The sequence below is a fragment of the Sceloporus undulatus genome, chromosome 8 (genome assembly GCF_019175285.1).
Source record: "Sceloporus undulatus isolate JIND9_A2432 ecotype Alabama chromosome 8, SceUnd_v1.1, whole genome shotgun sequence".
Taxonomy (NCBI): Eukaryota; Metazoa; Chordata; class Lepidosauria; order Squamata; family Phrynosomatidae; genus Sceloporus; species Sceloporus undulatus.
The window spans coordinates 19,262,620-19,271,381 of NC_056529.1; positions in this window are offsets into that span (position 1 = coordinate 19,262,620).

Below are 8,762 nucleotides of genomic sequence, written 5' to 3' on the forward strand. Positions count from 1 at the left end.
ATAATAATAATAATAATAATAATAATAATAATAATAATAATAATAATAATAATAGATTCCAATAGTGGTGGGGTGGTGTAACACACACACCAGGTTTTTGTCTGAACTTAAGATCAGTGTTGCCAATCAGCCTTGAAGGGAATCCCCTGATTGACTCCCCGGAATGCCTCCAAATTCCCCAGGAACTGGTGGGATTTCCAAATCAAGGGCAGGACTTTTGGGTCAGGGTTGCCGCAAGGCACTATGGGAAGGCAAAAGGGGGTAGTGACTTCTGGGATGGGAGGTATGTTGGCCATTTTTGGGAAGGAAAAGGTATTTTCGGCCGGGGGGGGGGGGGGCTGATTCCCTGGAAATTCCCCATAACTATTTAATACCCGGAAAATAAACGGAAAGGCTTTTTATTCCCTGGAAATTGGCAACACTGCCTAAGATGCCTCCAAAATGACAAATGTATGGTTAGGGCATGGGAACTTGGCTAGCTCCTTTTCAAAGTTCAGACCAAGAGACTGAGCGGATTTGCCACCCTACCGACCTCAGGGCTGCCAGTTGCCCCTGATCTTTTGTGGCCTTGTTGTTGTGCTCACCGCACTCCTAGCTTTGCAGCTTCCTCTCCATTTTCTTTCTTTGCCAAGCTTGTTTCCAAACCAAGGGGACAGCTGGGGCGCGCTTGTCCTGTCACCATGCCTGGCTGAAGCTGTAATTAGAAGCTGCCTCGTTCAAGGCGCTCAGGAGTCACAGAGGATTAATTAGGTCTGCTATTTATTTCTCCAGATATGAAAGCCAGATGTGGCCAGTTAAACACAAAACCTTAGGGAGAGCCATCCTGGACTTATTTTCCCACCCACCCCTTTTTTGTAAGGAGGGGGTGAGAGTTGAAGAAAAGGAAAGTTGCCCACCCAGAATCGATACGTGACGCGAGCATGAAAAAGCATTGCTATCCTGAGCATTTACGGAAGGGCAGAGGACCTGTGCCCCTGTCTGATTGAGTCCTATCAATCACCTTTGGGAGAATCTTAATTTCCTCCTATTCCATAACTTCCAGCTTGCTTCTTTCTCTCCTTCCTTCCTGCTACAAGCACCCAACTTTAAATCAATTTACCTTTTGAAAAAATCCGTATTTAAATTACCAGGGATTGACGAGCATACAGAGCATCCATATGATAGGAAGGAATCACATAAGAGGGAATCCTATTGGTGCATACCCTCCCAAATTTTACGGATGGAAACCAGGATACTTGTGGTCAAGCAAAATCAGTGTGTGGTCAAGATGGAAAAAGTTATTAATGGGGAAAAACAGGCAAGCCAGGAGAGGCTGCAGCGGTTGCATGAGCCAAATGGGAAGGAGAAGGTTCTGCCCTCTCCTCTCCATTTTGGTCTTCCCCCTTTTTAGAGGCATTTTTAGGCATTTCAGATGCACTTCTGCAGGGATTTTGTTTTCTAGTTTTATGCCACTCACTCTAAAAGACCATCTCTCCCTATACAAGTCAGCCAACGTTTTAGGATCTTCTGGGGAGGGCTTTTTCTTGGTCCCACCACCTTCAAAGGGATGTTTGGTGAGAACATGAAAGAGGGCCTTCTTGGTGGATGTTCCCCGGTTGTGGAAATCTCTTTCATGGAAGGTCTAAGTATCCCTTTCCCATCTCTCTTTCTGCTGACAGGTTGATAACTGTCTGGTTGTTGTTGTTGTTGCTGTTGTGTGCCTTCAAGTCATTTCCAACTTATGGTGACCCTAAGGTGAACCTATCATGGGGTTTTCTTGACAAGTTTCTTCAGAGGGGGGTTCACCATTCTCTGAGGCTCAGAGAGTGTGAGTTTCTGAAGGTGACCCATTGAGTTTACATGGCTGAGCCAGGATTCAATTCCTGATCTCCAGGGTCATAACCCAAAGCCCAAACCACTATACAGATTTAGGTAGATCTAAGCCACATAACAAGAGCCAGCATGGTGTAGTGGTTTAAGCGTTGGACTTTGGAAACCAGGGTTTGATTCCGTACTCAGCCATGGAAACACTCCAGACTTTGGGCTAGGCACACACTCTCAGCCTCAGAACCCTTTGTTATAGATTCGCCTTAGGGAACAATTTGAAGGCACACAACAACAACAACAACAATGCAGATAGTAGAACAGTTTTTGAAAGCAATCTGCTATGTTTTTATCTTGTAAGTTTTCAATCATGTTTTAATGGATTTTAAATTGTTTTAACTAAGTGCTTTTTAACAGAACTGCTATTTAATCTTTTTTTTTAACTTTCTCAATTTTCACTTGATATTATTGTTAGCCATCTTGAGTCTCATAGTGGAAGAAAGGCAGGCATAAAATGAATAACCCAATAAAATAAAATCCTAATGATATTCTTTACAAAGATGAAAATGGAAAATGAAAGAAGTCACCTTCTCAGTTAATTACTTTCCAAACCCTAGGAGTGACTGAAATGCATTACTTTTAAGAAATAATTTGCCCAAGTTTTGCACATAATCTTTCTCTCTCTCTTTTGTATTGCTGGCTTCTGCAATTAAACAAGGACAAATAAATGCATCCCCCCCCCAAACAGTTACAATTTCTTTTAAAAAGAGTTTGTTAGATCAAAGGACTTTTTAAAAAAGTTGCATTGCTTCCTGGAAAACGTCCTCCCTGTTTTGCAGTTCGTAAAACCTCAGCTCATTTATGGTGCATCCAACAGACGTGCTCAGTTCCAACAAGTCAGCTGAAAAAACAAACAGCTCTTTCAGTCCCTACTGTAGAGGTTGGATTTGTCATGGAGCAAAATGAAAGAGAAGAAGGGGGGGAATGAAACCTCTAAATTCGAAGTTAATCTCTAGAGCTACTGCTATGCATTCCCATTACTTCTAGAGATGGCAGGCTCTGGAGAATATCAACCAAATTAACCTCATTGAAGGAGCTGCACCACAGTTCAGTTCTCAATGCACCCTTTGGCTGCTGCAACATGTGTCCTCTATCAATAGAGATGTCTCCAGGGGAAAAAAGAAGTCTATGGGCTATAATCTTGATGGTTATTTTACACTTATATCAACATCATTGTCTACAACTCCTATCCTGGTCTTCTGAGTATCATGTGATTATCTGAAATGAATGTCCAAAAATGTAAGGTGCTAGTAGTACTACACTTAGGCAGAAAAAAAAAAGGCACAGATATACAGTAGCACGGGTGACACCAGGTGACAGTACATGTGAAAGGTATCTAGGAGTCTTAGTGGACCAAAAGTTGAACATGAATCAACAGGATGATGCAACTGCTTTAAAAGCCTATATAGTTCTAGGATGCATCAGTAGTAGTATAGTGTCTAGACCAGCGGTTCTGAACCTATGGGTCACAACCCCTTTGGGGATCGAACAACCCTTTCACAGGGGTCACCTAAGACCATAGGAAAACATGTATTTTGGATGGCCTTAGGAACTGAGACATGGTTGGGGGTCACCACAACATGAGAAGCGGCATTAGGAATATTGAGAATCATTGGTCTAGACTGAGGGAAGTAATAGTACTAGTCTGCCTTGATAAGACCTCACCTGGAATACTGTGTCCAGTTCTGGGCACCACAATTCAAGAAGGATGTTGACCAGCTGGAGCGTGTCCAGAAGAGGGTGACCAAAATGGTGCAAGGTCTGGAAACCACTAAGCCCTATGAGAGGTGGCTTAGGGATCAGAGTATGCTAAGCCTGGAGAAAAGAAGGTTAAGGGGTGACATGATAGCCATGTTCAAATATTTGAAGGGATGTCATGTTGAGGATGGAGCAAGCTTTTTTGTTTCTCCAGAGACTTGGACACGGAGTAATGGATTTAAGCTACAGGAAAGGAGATTCCACCCCAGCATTAGGAGGAGCTTTCTGATACTAAGAGCTGTTCAACAGTGGAATACAGTTCCTTGGAGTAAGGTGGATACTCCTTCTTCAGAGGTTTTTAAACATTGTCTGGAGTGCTTTGCTTATATTCCTGCATTATAGGATGGGGCAAGATGGGATGGCCTTGGTGATCTCTTCCAACTATGATTCTATGATTCTAAGAACAATTAAATCTTGAGACTGAAATCGTGTTAATCATAAGAAATGTGCAGCATCAATTGGAGTGGGGTTTGGGGAACATTCCTTTAGGGTTAGGACCTAAAGTATTCAAGAACAAAGTTATTTGTGAACGAAGGACTTCCTTTTATCCATTCTGTATCTCCTTCAGCTTGAGTACTGGAACTTGAAGGTCTAGTATTATAAGAAAGGAGTACAATTGGTCCTCCATTTTCATGAGGGATCCTTTCTGGATGCCTCCCCCCCCATTAAAATGGAGGCTCATACATATTCAAGCCTCATAGACTTGAATGGGACATGCCCCCATGTGTATGACCCATTGGCGCATGCCATTGGAAATAGCGGAGGTCGCCCCTCCGTGGATATTCAAGGGTGCAGATCTCAGATCCGTGAGTTAGAAGGGGTGACTGTATATTGTACATTGTAACTAGTGGTCGAGAATGGCCATTGGTTGGATAATGGGTAAAAATGGAACAAAATGACCACGAAACATAAGATGTACTGTCTGTTGTCACCATTGCAGTTCTTGGTACTAAACCAACAGGATTCCAGATTTAAAGCTGCTCCTTTAACAACTGCAGGCAACATTCACACAAAGGTTTTATTGAGAGAGGTTGGCATATTCAGTGGTAGTCTTGGCACAGAAACCGTCAACCACAATGACATGAATCTTAGGTTATGTGAACCAGCCTAGTCCTGGTCATAAATATCAGAAGGCACACTTGTTCTGTCAATTGCCTGTAATGAAAAAGGAAAGGAGGAAAGAAAGCAACTGAAACCCCAACTTAGGCAGAAATGATGAATCCAAGGCTGGCTAAATTGATAATTAGGGGTTGCTAAATACGGCCCAGATGCCTGGGAATAGACGCTCTCTTTCTGAAGAAGGCCATGTCACTGGCTGTGTCACTGTCGTGGAAAAGCTGTGGAGGACGGGCGGGGGCCGAGTTTGAGTTTCAAGGCATGTGCTGAAATGTAAGCCTAATGGTAATTTCGAAATGGGTCAAGGGGTTTTGCGGCGTGAGCACCGCCTGGATTCAATCAGCAAGTGAACGGCTTATGTTTCTCTGATATAATCAAAGAATTAGTCAAATTGTCTAAGCAGGACTTGCACTGTCTCCGAGCCTTTAGTTGCTTCTGAATTTTGTTATTTTCACATAGAGATATTTCAGTGGACTTCCTTTCTTTCTCTCTCTCTTTCTGCATTGTAGATAATTTGGATTTCTGAGGCTGCATCCTCACTGCATAAATAATCCAGGTTGATGCCACCTTAACTGCCATGGTTCAATGCTATCATATTCTGGTTTTGTGAGATATTTAGCCATCTCTGTCAGAGAGCTCTGGTGCAACAACAAACTACAGTTCCCACAATTCCTCAACACTGAGCCATGGCAGTTAAAGTGGTATCAACTTGGATTATTTATGCCAGGCAGATGCAGCCTGAGGCACATACAAAGGGTGGTGTGCAACCATCTCACCGCATGAGTGGACTGATGCATGCACATACATTTGCACTGGCAAGGGTGAAGGTGATAAACGGAAAGAATATTTGAAAATATTAAAAGTAGTGGTTGCAAAATGTATTATTCCAGTGTTAGGAAATTAAGACAGGAAGAATACTGGCATAATGCGAATTTTCGTAGCTTGGCATTTTTTTCTATACAAAGTAGCATATGGTTGTTCTGCATGGAAATCTTATTTTCGGCAGAGAAAATTCAGTTTCTTGATTCAAAAATCAATTTGAAGGCATGCATCAGCAACTAAACAGAGATGCAATTCTTTGCTGGATATTCTTCCTAATGGAAACAAGGAGTAATGATGCCAATTTTCTTCTCACCATAAGAAAGTCTTTGAAAACTATGTAGGTTCTTTTGGAGAGCTATTCCAACTTCCAGACTTATACTGTACAAAATTTGCCTGTGGTTGTTTTTGCACTGGAAACAGCGTTTTCCAGGCAGAAAATAATATTTTCGCACAGGTTTTTGTTTTCACAAAAAATGCTGTTCCTTGCAGGGAATATGTTATTTTCGGCACAAAACAACCACATGCGAAGTCTCCAGGGGAAAAAAATGTCCCAAACTAGAGAGTCTCGTCACTCCAGACTTTTCTTGTCAGGATTTCTTAGCACTCAAGAAACATGCTTCTTGACATTTAAAATAATAATAATTTGGAATGTTATTCCCATCCCCTGTTGTTATTGATTGCTATCAAGTCATCTTGAAAGTATGGCAACCTTATGAATGAAAGACCTGCAACACGCACTGTTGGTGCTTTACAGACGGGCCCTATGGGGTGCCATCGTGACGTGCTGGGGTTGCCTTTACAGATGCCCCGCAACCCTAGCACGTACCTGTGGCATGATAATGGTGGCGTCCTGTATACACAGGCACCTCCATTATGACAACACGGCATGATGTGCTTGTACCGCTGCAGGGAGCACCTTTTCAATACGTGTGTCACTGGCACAGACTTTACACGGCCGCACCAGTGATACGGAAGAGAAAGGGGCCAAGTGGCATCCCCAAGGCCTGGAGAAGCGGCAGATTGGGACCTCTGGGGCTGCCGCTGCGGATGCCTAGGCCCTGATCCGGCGGGGAAAGGGACGGGTGCAGGGCGCCTCTAAGGGGTGGTCTGTATCCCACCATTGTTAACATTACTGCTAAGATGCGCTGAAACGATTCATTTAAAACCGAATTGTGAAATCGAATCCGATTTGGTTCTGGTTCCCTCTTGTGCAGATTCGATTTGGTTGAAAAGAAGTGGTTTAAATGGGACGCAGGTTAAATGTCTAGAGCATGGTCCCTTTTCAGAATCGCTTCAGCTATTCGGATTAAGTGGGGACCATGGTCGTATAAACCGATTTGAACCGAATCACAATCCGGTTTAAAAGGTAGTGGGAATGAGGCCTTAAACTACTTCAGTCTCTTCACCATTCACTTTTTCTAGTCCTGAAATGAAAGAGTAAAATATGGAGCAAAGGCTGGAAAAATCTGCCCTTTCTTTCTTTCTTTCTTTCTTTCTTTCTTTCTTTCTTTCTTTTTTCTCGTTCTCTCTTCTCTTTTTTCTCCCCAGGAGCAATGTAATAATGCTAATGGAGGGAAGAATGGGAAAGAGGAAATGTTTCGCTAACGTGGAGAATTTCTGGCCTGCGTACTTTTCAGAGGCCTGTTTGTCAGGGGAAAAAGGAAATTGGTGGCTGGCTGAAATACGAGCTGCTACAGCTGCAGTCCTTTAAATACACTCTTTTTCAGGCACACTGGCGCTTCAGTTTGGGGGTTATTAGCAGATGCTGAAATGCTCCCCCCCTTCCCAACTTCACATGGGACCTTTGCGTGCTGTGGTTTGCAAGCCGGTGTTCAGGTGATTTGACTGGGGGGCGGGTGGAATGGGACGGAGAGCAAGTGTGCGCAAGGGAGGCGAAATGTCATTTTCGGAGAAGCAAGAAATAGTTCAGGCTCCCGGACGGGAGGCTAATAAAAGGCTTTTTGTGTGTGGCTAAGCCGGCATGGTGTCAAACCAAATCACTTGCGCAACGCAAGAGGAACGCAAACTGAAAATTAAAACTCTTTGGCCTCCCTTGACAAGGACAGCTCCGCATTTGGAAGGAACCAGTGGCAGAATTGGAGTGTGTGTATGTCTCTGTGTGTGTGTGTGTGTGTGTATGTTTGGGGGAACCGACACTGGTTTTAACCCTATGTACAGTGGGCCCTTGGTATCTGCTGGGGTTTGGTTCCAGGATCCCCTGTGGACACCAAAATCCGTGGATGCTCAAGTCCCATTAAATACAATGGCGTAGTGAAATGGTATTCCTTATTTCACATAGCAAAATCAAGGTTTGCGTGGTCTCAGTATTGGACTATGACATTGCGAGAACAGGTTTCGAATCCCCGCTCAGAACGGAAAGCTAGTGGGCAAATCACACTTTCTCAACTTCAGAGGAAGGCAAAGACAAACTTCCTCTGAACACATTCTGCCAATAAAACCCTGTTTATATTAATAATTCTTTTATTAATAATAAGAATATTATATATTCTAAATCAGAAATGGCTGGAAGGTACAAAACAACAACAGAAACAAATCATCCTTTATGAGCCCATCCGAGCTCTAAGGCCTTTGTGGGACACCATTCTCTCCTTCTCACCATATTTTCAGGCTTATCTGGTGGGAACAAGGGAGACAGCAGGGCCTTCTTGGTGGCTGCTTCCAGACTTTGGATCTCCCTATTCTCCCTTTACCAGTGATCTAAGACATTTTTATACTGCAAGGTTTTAGAAACTGTCTGGAGTGGGCTTTTAATGCTGTGTGGTCCTGTTTTAAAGGTATGTATGTAGGTTTGAATCCATCTTGAGTCCCCTTGGGTAAGTCACACTCTCTCAGCCTCAGGGGAAGGCAATGGCAAACCTCTTCTGAACAAATCTTGCCAAGAAAACCCCAGGATAGGTTTGCTTTGGGGTTGTCATAAGTTGCAAACCACTTGAAGGAACACAACAACAACAGAACAAAAAATATTGTCAACCTGTAAGGAGAGGCGAGATATAAATATTTTCATTATTATTTTATTAATAATGAATTTTAATGTTTTTAACTTTATCAATTGTTTAACTGTCCCCCCCCCTCTCTATATATATATATACTTTTATGGAAGCTCTTGCATAGTTTTAATCTACATTGTTTTTAACATATTGTAAGGTGCCTTGAGTCTCATTACTGAGATGAAGATGGGAAAC